Genomic DNA, 12775 nt, shown 5'->3' with positions numbered 1-12775 from the left:
TAGAGATAAAGAAAGAAATATAGAAAAAAAACTTAATGATCGCAATGATAGCAAGAGAGATAATTCACAGATCAAACATCATCACCTTCAAAAGATACCAATCGCAACCACAAGCACATGCACAAACACATACTTTAATCCGGAAAGAGATAAGCTAACGTGCGCCGTTTGTACTAATTGCCCTTATCGTTCCGGTACGCGTCATTGTCCGAACGCCTTATCGCGGTCGGCGGCACAAATCGATCATACGTCCCCTCCCAGTGCCGGTGTGCGTACGATCGTTGCAGGCAAATCATACCTCTCATCATTCCAAGTGGGAGTTTCCCCTCAAACAATGAAAAGGGGTGAGAATAGGGCGCTGGTGGAATCGAAATTCCGGCTATTTACTTCCTCTTCATCCGTATCATTAACCGGATTGACGTAGGGAAGTACATTCGTTACCGCACAAGGCAAGGAAATTGTTCTGTTTAATGGTTTTGCGTCAAAGGATATGATAGAAAGATTCCATCTACCGATTGAAGTAATAGTACAGTTCATTAAAATTTAATTGAATGAACATTGTTTACTTACTTGAGCGGTGCAGTGGTGAACATAACCACCTCTTTTTGATTGTTTTCATTATATGCTACTTCTAAATGTATTCTGTATTACTCAAATGTTAAACAAACTTTCATGCTGAAAGTCTGATCCCATAATAATTATTATGCAATCATTTTCACTGGAAGAAAGCTAAAATACTAGTTGGAAATTAGTAACACATACTTTAACACATGACTTATGTATCACGTTTGTTACTCGTGTTACTGATCTGTTCTATACCGTCGCTGATACTCATACTGAACCCATAACGATTCTGTTTTTGAACTGGAACTCATATCACTTCTTGACCTGATACTGAATTTACCGCTGTTGCCGCTAAACTCTGGTTTAAAGGTATCAATTTTCGACAGCGCACATCAATATTTGACTAGAATACACCTATGTTTGTCTGTAGGTCAGATCAATGATGACTGTAATATAACATCCCAAAAACACTAAAAAAACGAGTTATTTGTTAGTTTTGTGTGAATAGAAAGAAACTTATAAATTCGCACGACATTGTTTACACTTACACTTTTTTATTTTCACCAATTTTTATCACTCCATTTAAAATTATAAAATTGGCATTATTATATTTTAAATTCTATCAATTATATTATGAGTTTCTTAGATATTAGATATTATAAAAAAATACTTACAGTCAAAAATTAATTGAAAAATGGTGGCACGCTATCAAATATAGGTGCTTTAGAGACTAAAATAGGTGAATTAGGATCAAAACTGTTACTGTACTGATACTGTTCCTGGAATCGATAGACTGCCCGAACCGGTTCTGGAACTGATACTGAACTTAGCCAATAACAAAAGGTAACTATTTAAAACCAATAATATAAATAACAGTACCAGAACCGCCATATGAGAGTTGAAACTGCTTCTGATTCCATGCAGATCCTGGCATTAATCCTGAATCCATCCTAGAACTAATACTGAACCCATGTCGGTCCCAGAACTGACCCATGATTCTAGTTAATGCCAATAATGAAACAGTACAACGCAAGGGAAAAAGGAAACTAGGCCGAGAACTGGCATCGATAAATTTCCTATTCTGATTCAGCAACTGATTCCAATACCATATTGATCGGCAAACTAAGCCTAGCCTTATGTATGCAACGTAGAAACCAAGCTCAGTTTGTACATTGATGTGCTACATCGAAAACAATAAACTTCTTTACGTCACATACTAAAAAAGGCATACTTACTTTATCACCAAGCAGCAAGGACGGGGATTTTGAGAAAGAATTTCCAACTCTTCAAATCACTCCAACTCCGGTGCTGCTTCCTTATCCATATCAACCGTTAATTAATCAACACTCGAGACATGATTCAACTGTCTGCGAGAGATCGAAGCGGGACAAACATTTTATCGTTCTCGGCAGCAGGTAATTAAGCGATTGTCGCGACGTTGGGGATTACCCTACCATACAGCAGCATCATAGCCAGCAAACCACAAGTGATCGCGAGCAAACAAAAGCAATCGATGGGTAGATCGGTTGGAAAATTTCTCTTACCGTCACCGTGCAGCATTGGGGCGGGCAAACAGCAATCTGACGCAAGTTGGTTAGATCGTTGTCAAATAAATCTCTGGAAGATGCTTCGCTCGCCCTCCAACTGCTGCCCGTACTGGGGCACAATAATGTACCCAATGTGAAGGCATCGTTAGAAGAACCATGACGCAACGCACACGCCAACCTCAACCCCAGTCGTGCCGGTAAGCCATCGCGCGATAGTAACGGCATCGTATCGTTTCGTAGCATCCCGGAAGCGATCCCTCCCACTGCACAAACAATCCAAGGCGGACAGTAAATTTCTCACCCTAGGCCCCCCCCATAGACCACCCCGAGCGTCACGACGCCCGGTTGGATGACGAGACTGCTCCACCCGGCCCGAAAGCTATCCGAAATCAATCAACAAGTTGTTGTACAGGTTTCGCGCGCCTGATAATGGATTTCCGCCCGACCTCCCCACACACAGACACACACACACACACACACATGTAGGCAAAGCTCACCTTCATTCTTACCATGAATGAAGAACCCCTTCGAAGAGGGAGTGTTTCGTAGAAACAACTCGGCGCCTCCACGAGTGAAGCACGCTGCGTGGGTCACTCACTGCGATGAATTTTCATTCACCCAACCAGGCAGCACTCACTCATTCCGTGATCGGCACTCACACGGGGCACTCGCGCTAAGTACTTCGGGGCTGCAATTACGAGTGTGCTTTTTTGCACCAGCTCCCCCTACACCTTCCCAGAGCTTCCCCATTGAACCGTGAAAGAGTGAGCGAGAGAAGCGGGGAGGAGCGGCCAAGGAAGCCACTCAGCGCGCGTGGCGTTTCGCTCACGCTCGTGCTCGGCCGGTTCGTGCTTTTTCGTGCGCGGGAAGCTTTGGCGCAAACCCCGAAACGATCAACACCGAAAGCACTTGAACCGCACACGCTGGTGTGTTTGCCTCCCTCCCTTGGTGCGCTCGCCCGGCAACGGAGATGCTGTGCACCACGAATTACGGCCAAGCCAAGCCCCAAGCCCGAACGAAGCGAAACGGCAACCAGTCGATCAGTCAGTCGGTAAGCCGTTGGACGCCGCTTGGACGAGTGCCTTGCCTGCCTTGTGTGGAGGAGCCTTTGCTGCAAGTTCTGAAAGAGGGAGAGAGTGGCTGGTGGTGCTGTGCTGTTTTTGCTGTTTTTGTTTGACGCGGGAGTCGGTCGCACGACAGGATCGCTGCGGTAGTTCAGCAGCCGTGCCGTTCATTCAACCGTGTGTCGTTCCGCCGAGTGGACGTGCTATCCTCGTGTGGTGCCACCGATCTAGGCAGGACCTGCAGTGCATCCCGAGCAAGCAGTTTGAAGTTCTGGACGGAGATTTTTCGGGCTCAGCTGGGAAGAGATCGTTCATTATAAAGCGGGTGGTGAACAACATCCGGTGCAACAGTTTCGTCGTGATAGTGCGTTCGGGAAGGTGTCGATACTGCTGCTAGATATTCGGCGAGGGATTCCCCACAACCATTCGGTTGGCAAAAAGGGTTCGCGAGTTTATTGAGGTGACTCCGATAACTAAATCCCACGTACAGAGCTTGGCGCAAACAGCATATAAAATCCTGCCCCATTCCTGTTTGTGCTCCCAGTTGGTTCCAGCTTTTCGGAAGGCGATCTTCGTGATCGTGGCTTAACGCTTTTACTTTGACATCAAAACAGTAGCGATAGTATCCGTGCGTGCGTGTGTGTGTGTGTCTGTGTGTAGTGGAGTTAGTTTTGGATGGAACGTGTCCCTGTTCTATCTTTTTCGGTGTGATTCCCGTGCCAATCGGTGAGATGCTGCAAACAGTGCCGGTGACTATAGCGAGTTGTTACGATCAGGGTGACGAACAGGTACAGTCCGTCCAACTTACGTTCAGGGTGCAACCGTTCCAATCGGAATCCATCGTGTAGTGCGCGTTTTGTTTCGAGCCGTTGTTCAGGCGTTGCGATCGCGTGTGAAAATAGTTAAAGTGTGAAACGGGTGAAAACAAAAAAAATAATTTAGCATTATCATTCGTCCTGGAGCTCAAAATCAAAAGCTAGTCATTTACGGCTGGGATCAGTGAATTAAAGGGGCAATAGGAGTATAGAATAGAGTGTTATTTTTTATTGTTTGGTGCTTTACCTCTTAATTCTAACGGTGGACGGAGGAGATTTCTGTGCGAGGTTCGAGAATTTCTTCATAAAAAGGCTGACAAATAGGCTTTCCTGAGCTTTGTTTTGGCATCGGTGTACAATACGAGGTGAGTGTTCAGAGTTTGCTGAAGATACAGCACAATAATTTCCTTTTTAAAAATTTACGTGAATTAATCCTGAAACATACCGAATGTGTATCGAATGTATATGTGTACTCAAAACTGTTTGGGTTAAGTTAAGTCAACATTAAGCTTGGGTAAAAGAGTTTTTGCTCCATTAAATGTATGAAATGTAATGTAGGTCTCTCAAGGAATTTTGAAATTTTCGTATGTTTTTTTTTAATTGTTGCTAGGTTTTAATACGTTGGTGGGTTGAAGACAAGTTTAAACATCCAAAATAGTTGATAAAATGTGAAGTATTGTAAATAAATCCTGAAACTAATATTTAAAACAACGAAAAAAAAAATAACGCAAGCCGTTCTTCGTGAATAAAAAAAAATCTCAAGGATTGGACTCATACATCGGAATTAGTGCATCGAATACGAATAGAATATATTTAGACGCGTTAAATGTTAAAACTCAAATAACGGTTGGTTAGTAAAATAATAAAACATAATTAATAAATCAATAGCTGTGTGACATTCCTCCAGTATTTGATACATTCTAGGTCCTCTGGGCATTTTACTACACAAAGTTGATTATAAAAAGTGGAATTAATTTAATATTCATATCTTCAAACTCAAATACGAGTACTACAGCCAACACTACTCAACAAAACCAGCAAAGTCGTAGCGTCTTAAGCATTCAACCAAGCGCATAAACTCAACGGCTCTGAAAAGAAAACAAAAGCACCGACCGACGATCTACGGGAAGACCTTTGATTGATTTGTCAACCCAACGAATGGCCTCGACTACTCGTCTCGCCCCATCTACTCGTAAGCGCCATTGCGCAACTGCTCCACCCTTGTAGCCCTTCCACGCTGGAGGAAGAGCGGGCGAGAGAGAGAGAGAGAGTAGAAAGCCACTAGCCCAAGGTTAATCACTCGGTACTTTAGTGCACTTAGCATGGCAAAAAAATGAAAACGCACACACAAACCCCGCCTGGTCTAAGCGACAGCGCACTGTGTGCAAACGGAAAGGGCGAGCTAAATCTCAGCCATCAGGCCCGCGCGGACCACGTTTGTCGGTCGTCAGGGCAAGTTCATGAGTCACGAGACCGGGCGAGACCGTCTTGAATGTCTCTCTCTCTCTCCCCCTCTTTCGTGTTGCTGTTTAGGCACGCGATCGTGTTAACCAGGAAAAGATAAATGTAAAAATAACGAAAATCGCTACAAACAACAAACAAGGCTGGGTGATTTGTTGAATTTTCTGAGAGAATCTGTTTCTGTTTTGCTGTTTCTATCGTACCTGCAGCTTAGTTCCGGCATCGGAAACGGCGTCCTGTGCTGGTGGTGGATAAGAACAAATTGTACTAATCGAAATTCCCCGCCGAAACGTCGTGGCCCGTTGGCGATCACGTTGCCGCCTGGCGGTGAAACCGGTCCGCTCACGTGTTTGCTCGTTTGTTTGTGTCCACTCCCGGTGGGCGACAATGCTTTCGCGCCACGCGTTGGTTCACATTCCGAGCATGCGAAGGGATGCGCGCTCGCGCGCGCACATCCGCTGCACGATGCTGCCGGGGCAATTTATGCTAATCGAATGCACTTGCCAGCTGAGGGATGCCTGAAGCATCGCATCGCTGATGAGGTCTTAGAATGTGGTGTGGAGCAGAGTGAGGCAGCAAACCAAGATGCCTTATCTTAGGGCAGCGTGTGTCGAACGAGATTGAAGACAACAGCTTTGAAAAAAAAGCACTCACAGTCAATAATAAAGATCTACCTAAACCACCAGCTCCTATGACCTTAGCATGTCCAATAACCTCTATCCAGCGGGTGGTCCAGAGGTGACGCATTTGCGACTATCCATCCGCGATTACGCTCGTTAATGAACTCTTCTTTTGGGCAGGTTTGTCTAAATCGGGGACTTGACCATTTCCTATTTCACCCACGACAGACCGACCTCCCGTTCGGTTTGGACGTGCTAAACACGACCTTCGAACGGTGTTCGCTACGCTTATTCGCAAAATCGCCTTCTAAGCATCACCGTCCGGTTTAGCCGATCAGAAATACTATAGCTTTTACTTTCTTTCCGGCATTCGGGTTCCAAGTTCACGCTTTACGGTAACCGAAAACCAGTCTTCCCACTATCGCTTCATCCCCCATAAATAAAACTAATCAAGCGAATTCGACCATTGAACTTGCGGTTTTGACAGCTCGCCGACATGACACATTGGTGGTGGCAAAAAAACCGGACCTGATTTAAATATTGGCATTTCCCAAACCAAGAAATCCCACCCGCTTCCCGAATCTGTCCAGTGCGAAGGTTATTAGGTCTTCCGATGATCGAACAAACCGGAGAGATCAAACAGAAGACAAAGCGCGAGAAAGGGTAAGACAGAGAAACATACCATATCTACCGTTTTGCCAAGGACGACCGGTAACCCGTCGAGCCGCCCCGTCCCCCTTTCGCAAGCATCCTGCGATGCGATTATGTAGCGGTCAAGTTAATCGCTGTACGCTGCATATTTCCCTGACTCACTGCACGGACGGTTAACTGCCCCAGAACGGTTAACCTGTCTCGCGGTGGTAAACACAAGCCCTTGCACTGTGCCACCATTTCACTGCCATGTGACATTAGCAGTTGAATGATGTACAGACAACACACACACTTTAACCTCAGCAAGCGACGAACCGGGCCGAAGGTTCACTCTCGCTCTCCGGGAGAAGCTGAACTCAACCACAATCCAAGGATCGTCTGTAAAGCTTCGTTGCTGCTGGCTTTGTCGTCTTCGGATGGGGGAAGATAATTGAAATCGAAGTAGGCGATCCTGTCCAGTGTGTGGCTTTTTTTTGTTTCTTAATACGTTTTGCTGTATTATCGCAGCTTTAAGACAGCTTTACGCTTCTGTACATGATTGCGTGAGCAGTTGAAAAGGGAACCGTCTACTTTGAAATCGAATATTGATCGAGAAAGCGATTAATCCATTAAAAAAGAAAACTTATGATGTCTTATTTTTTCATTTTCTGTTTTTTTTTTGTTATTCAAAACTGATACACTGATGTACACATTTTTTTACATATCTTATGCACTTAAGTATTTTGAGATTCAACAGTCACTACAAACAAGGACCCTTACAGTAGAGTGCCTTCTTCGGAAACGGCTTACACAGTTACATTTTTTGTTGCCGTTTGCTACCGTCCTCGATCGCACCGTTCTGTCCTGCCCACCTGAAGCTGCCTTGTAATCGATGATATTTTCCCTACAGTACCACTGGGCAGTGCAATGTGTGTGTATGTGCGTGTGGTATGAAAACATCACAATACACTTATCGTAGGAAGCTTCACGGGAGGTTCGTCGCTGCTGCGGGCGTTGCAGTTTCTTGAATGAATAAGGCAGCCCACCGCGATCGGGTAATAGTGCCGCTACCCATAACATACTGACCTATCTGTTTATATTAAGAACAGGGAGAGCAATGTTTCAACCACCGAACCATTGTCCCCCTTGGTGAGGGATGAGCGATGCGTTACTTAATAGCCTGCGCTCTCCAGCGATGGAAGCACATATATTTAACCCAACGAGCTGCCCAACAAGGCCACGAACGTATGGGTGCTCGCACGCGTGCGTGCGAATAAAATAAAAATAAATGGTAATATTTCAATCAGCACGGTTGTAATTGCAGCAGGGAATGATTTTACTTGCCTGCTTGTTATTTCCGTTGTGATTTATTACAAAATAATGAAAATCATGGAAATTAAAGGTATTTATTGTCGTTTGTTTTAATATTTTGATAATTTTCATCCCTGTTTAAAAGATCTTTAACTCGCCCTTTGAAGGTCAATTATTTCTGTGATAAAATTTATGTCAGGTTTATTGTTTCCATTGATACAAAATGGTCTGGTCAGCTTAAAAAAAAGCGGAACTTCCCCACCAAGAGAAAAAGGGTGGAGCCCGCAAAAGGGTACAGCGACACGGAACGCTGAGGTCATCGTGTTTCTGTTTATATCGATGACAGAAACGCTGACTGATTGTACACCCTTACAATGATGACAGTCATTAGTAAAATGACTTCGAAACATATCGACAAACGAAAAAACACACAAACACACGACGCGACAGTTCCATCTCCCCACTGCTAGCTCGGTTGGTGCCAGACAGTATGGCTGACGTGAGAGGAAGCATCATGTTGCCAAACGACCGTAAAGAAAATGAATTCAACCGTATTATTTGCCAAACTGCCGCCCGTCTCACGGCCGTTTTCCTCGTCGTTCATGTTGTGCAGGTTCGTACCGGTTTTGTCAAAGGTAAGCTTTGTCTAGCTGGGGTATATTATTCTTTTTCTAAACAATTTTTCCTTATGTTGTTTTAAAAACGTTATGCTTTTAACAAAGGAAGCACCGTTCAGAAACGCAGAAAAAGGGGAAGTAACAAATGAGGTGATAAGAGATCATGATGATTTATTTCTAGCAAACGAGAAAACGGTTCTTCTTAAACGAAAATGGCTTGTATGCAAAGTACTTTTACGACAGATTTGACTGTCACACAGAATGTCACAAAACAGGAACATAAAATAGCGACAGAACATGCGAGAACAAGTGCCCGCTCTGCCCGGTGATGTACCATTCTGTTAGCAGCTAAGCAGGGGCCACGACATGACAAAAACACACATGACATCTTCGAGCAAAGAGGGATGGGGTTATTTTTTTCGTGCGTTGATATGATCTTGTTTCTAAAAGAAGATGAAGAAAGAGGTTCGAGAAGGTTCACAACGCACGCGACGTCAAGGTCGCTGGAGACAAACAGTTCCATCCGTTGCGATGTGCGGAATATGCTTCATTTTAAGACTTTATTAATAGACGCGGATTAGTGTTAGCTGTGGAAGCTATAAAATTGCATCAGAGTTTCATGAAGACTGGATAAAGTTTCAAAATCGCTTTAAATCCACGCATTGTAGCTGCAATCATTAGCATTGGCACAATTTCTCAACCACCAAACAGCTCCTCCAGAGAAAAAAGTAAGCTAACAATCAATTATGATTTCAATCGCACTTCACCTTAACACACGCGGCTCACTGTCAACGGTGCCTTTTTTCCCGATTTTGATGAGAAAAGCGTCTCTTTTGCATCATCGATCATAAGTTTTGGTGTGCAATCGCTCCACACACACACACACACACACACACACAAGCCCGATTCGATTGCACCTTCCCGAAACATCACACACCCTAAGTACAATCGAGTGAAGAAAGCCCTCTCCCCCCTGTCTAAAGACAGTGCGTGATAAAAGCCCGCTTTACAAAGCCCTTCACGCAGCAGGTGCTGCCCATCTTCAGGGTTTGCAAGGGGTTCGTCGCTTACGCTTTGCTGTTGCAAGTCTTTCGTGTGTTGCTGCTCGAGAGCTGCCACCGCCGGCGCACACATACCCGAAGGTGTGCATTGCAAACCAGGCAGGCAGCACGAGAATGTTTTCCACCAGGGGGGGGGGGGGGGAGGAGGAGGTTGCATTTGCATCAAACCTGTTCACACGCTAGCAGAGTGGAGAAGCGCCTCAAGTCGGTGTGGATGTGTGTGCCTGCGGATTAGAATGTCGCCACTGTCGTCGGTGTCGCCACGTGTGTGTGTGTGTGTTTTTTTTAATATTTTGTGGCCACTGTCGTCGCTGTGAACAAGATCGATTAGAAGCATAATAAAGTGCAATCACTCGGTAGACCGTGCACACGGCTCGTTCCTTTCGGCTGCCACAGCACTTGCCCGGGAGTGCGGATGGGGTACGTATTTAACGGGCATTGCATAAGCCCTGCAGGAGCTGCAGCGCTGCCCGAATGCCATCCGTACTTCGTCCGTAGCTCCCGAGGCGCACCGTTGCCTCCAAGGCGGGCGACATTAGGCGGCGACACACTGCCACACTGCTGAAGCAGTGGCTACTAAGCGCTCCGGCTACTAGACTAGAGCGCAACCACCAGTAGTGTCACCAGGCGCGATGTCGAAAATCAGTAGCACAGTAGGCGAGGAGTGTAGCGCTCTTAGATCTGCGCGAGATAAAATATTCCACGGGCCAGCGGGCATTTGAAGTCGTCCGGGCGTTTGCGTTTCGCGCGTGAATTACACGAGCAAAGGTGGATTTTGTAGATGGAAAATTATTTCCATACAAAAAACAGTCCAACCTTGGGTGTAATATAAGGCACAGTGCGCTTTTCAATGGTTGATAGACTCATTTTAAGAAGCCTTAAATCTATTTTAATTGATGCCAAACGCTCCGATTGCCAAAGGGAAGCATATGGCGCGTTCTTTTTCCTCGCTTTCCACCGTCCACCGAATGCAGCCACCTCCGACGACTACCTTGAGCTGCTCGTTCGTTTGCGAGTGCCTCAGAAACAGGTTTCTAAGTCAGCAGGTTTGTGGACCGCGGGCCAATTCTTCGGCCACCAGTACGGTCCTCTTGTGCAGTTTTGAAGGCGACTTGCTTACGTTCAATCAGTTCAAGTACCTCCTTCCCCTGCAGCCATTGGCGTTCAATTGGTCGCATTGGGCTGTTTGAAAATTGTAAAAAAAAGGTTAACCTCCACCAGCTGGTGTACTGCTTTTCCCTTTCGTTCGTAGACAAACGTAGGAAAATCTAAACCATCGTACTGCGTTCCCTTTCACTACGCTTTTCACAAAGACATATAAACAGTCCTAAGCGAGGTGTACATTTCCTGACACCCATCTTCGCTCGGCACGCCGTAATTTTAGCGTCACTTTTCTTGGAAAACGGATACACACGGCTACCGATGCAGTGCGATCGCTCCCCCTGCCTGCGCTGCAGCCTCCAATTTATCTCCACTCATCTATCACTTTAAACGCTTTTCCGCGTCCTATCCCAATGATGATGCTGCTGATGAGCTTGGGACAAAGCGCACCTCGCGCGCTACAACATAATCCACAGTCGTCATCGTCGTTGTCGTGTGTCCCCAAACACTCCTTCCAATGATACGGTTTGTTAGCCGACATGCCACCTGGTAAGGTTTCGTAACGGTGTGCCACGAATTATGAGCAAGATGCAGATATGTTCGGTACGTGCGCCAAGCGCAAACAGATTCCAATTGAGCCCCGCTCGGTGTTTACCGTTCATCTCTTTAGCGCACCAGCGTAGCATGTGCAGCGTTTGCTGTTGCATTGGAATCGTGTTTGAAGAGAGAAGATAGAGGGGGAGGGGAGAAGAGCAGAGAGATAGGGGTGGAAATCCCTTCACAAAGCGACGCATCAGATGGTTGTCATCGGATGAACCGTAAACATTAGGGATGGTAAAAGACCTCCAGAAGGTGTGATAGTGGTTGGATTAGTATGTGTCTTTTTTTAAGGAAATATTAAACACAACCGTTTAGTTTAAAGTTGATTAAATGTATCCTAAACTTGTAGCTATTTTATAAATAAATGAAAACTGGCTTCATTAACCATTCTTGATTGGAGTATGGGATTTCTTACATTACATGATACAGTTGACATATTTTTTGAGCCCTCATTTGTCATTACAACCTGTGGAATGTATAGTCAACTCTGCGAAGTAACTGTAGTAACTGAGAAACCCATTTTTTTTAATTACCTAAAAATATTCTATCATTCTTATGGGAAGAGATCTTCAACTATTGGAAATCGGACTCTGTGGGATCCTTGTTGGACAGGCTCTTTGGAAATCCTATTGGTTTTATCCAACAAGGGTGCTATAGAGTCCAATTCCCATTACATTAAGCTCATTTCACGCAAGAAGGAGTCAATAAAGGGACCCACAGCTATGAGAATTCCCGGGCAACCCTGTAAATGCTAAGGAAACATCTCTTTCCTGTTTTTAATTTTTTGTAATATTTCTATTAGATTTATCATGTGTTTAATATACTTAGTTTAGTTAATGTTCTGGGTTTTCACTACGTCGAAATATTTCTTTTGAAAGGTTTAACGTATCATTTAAATGTTACATTTATTCACTGACTTCGAGTTCACCACTAACAACCATCAGAACATTGAACTAAATCAAGAAAATAAAAGCGAAGAGAAGCTCATGAAAAGGATGCAAGCACATCATTCAATTAAAAGAAGACGTAAAATGACCGCTAAAGAGTCGTAAAAATCATTTTATTTCCATAAAACGACAACAATCCCATCCCCAAACAAATCAAACAGGCAAACAGAAACCCCAACCGCCCTATCAGCTTACGAATCCTCTCTCACAAAGCTCAGCCAACCGTGCGGAATCGTTGAAATGGCGCGACAACAGCAGCAGCAGCACTAGTGACTAAAAACCGACGACTCAATAAATTCGACTCAATTTTCCGCCCATTTACCACGAAAGTGGTCGGTTCCTTTTAGTCGGTGCCGCCGGTTTTTCGGGGCGCTGTTGCGTGCGTGTGTGAACTCGAGCTTGAGGCACCCGATCGGGTACATGCAAGCAAGCAAGCA

At 44.9% G+C, this 12775-nt stretch overlaps 1 protein-coding gene across 1 annotated transcript in view; it reads left to right on the top strand.

The window, feature by feature from the left end:
- Window positions 1–3077: 3077 nt before the first annotated feature.
- The window catches only part of LOC120894616 (lysosome membrane protein 2), a 48280-nt gene continuing 38582 nt past the window's right edge, over window positions 3078–12775 (top strand). The window contains exon 1 of the mRNA XM_040297325.1: window positions 3078–4355. The gene's annotated coding sequence lies outside the window, so the exon portion shown is untranslated. The remainder of the gene's footprint in view (window positions 4356–12775) is intronic.

This window comes from Anopheles arabiensis, chromosome 2 (assembly GCF_016920715.1).
Source record: "Anopheles arabiensis isolate DONGOLA chromosome 2, AaraD3, whole genome shotgun sequence".
Classification (NCBI taxonomy): domain Eukaryota; kingdom Metazoa; phylum Arthropoda; class Insecta; order Diptera; family Culicidae; genus Anopheles; species Anopheles arabiensis.
Note: the sequence above shows the minus strand (reverse complement) of the source record. Positions and strands in the feature narration are given on the sequence as shown.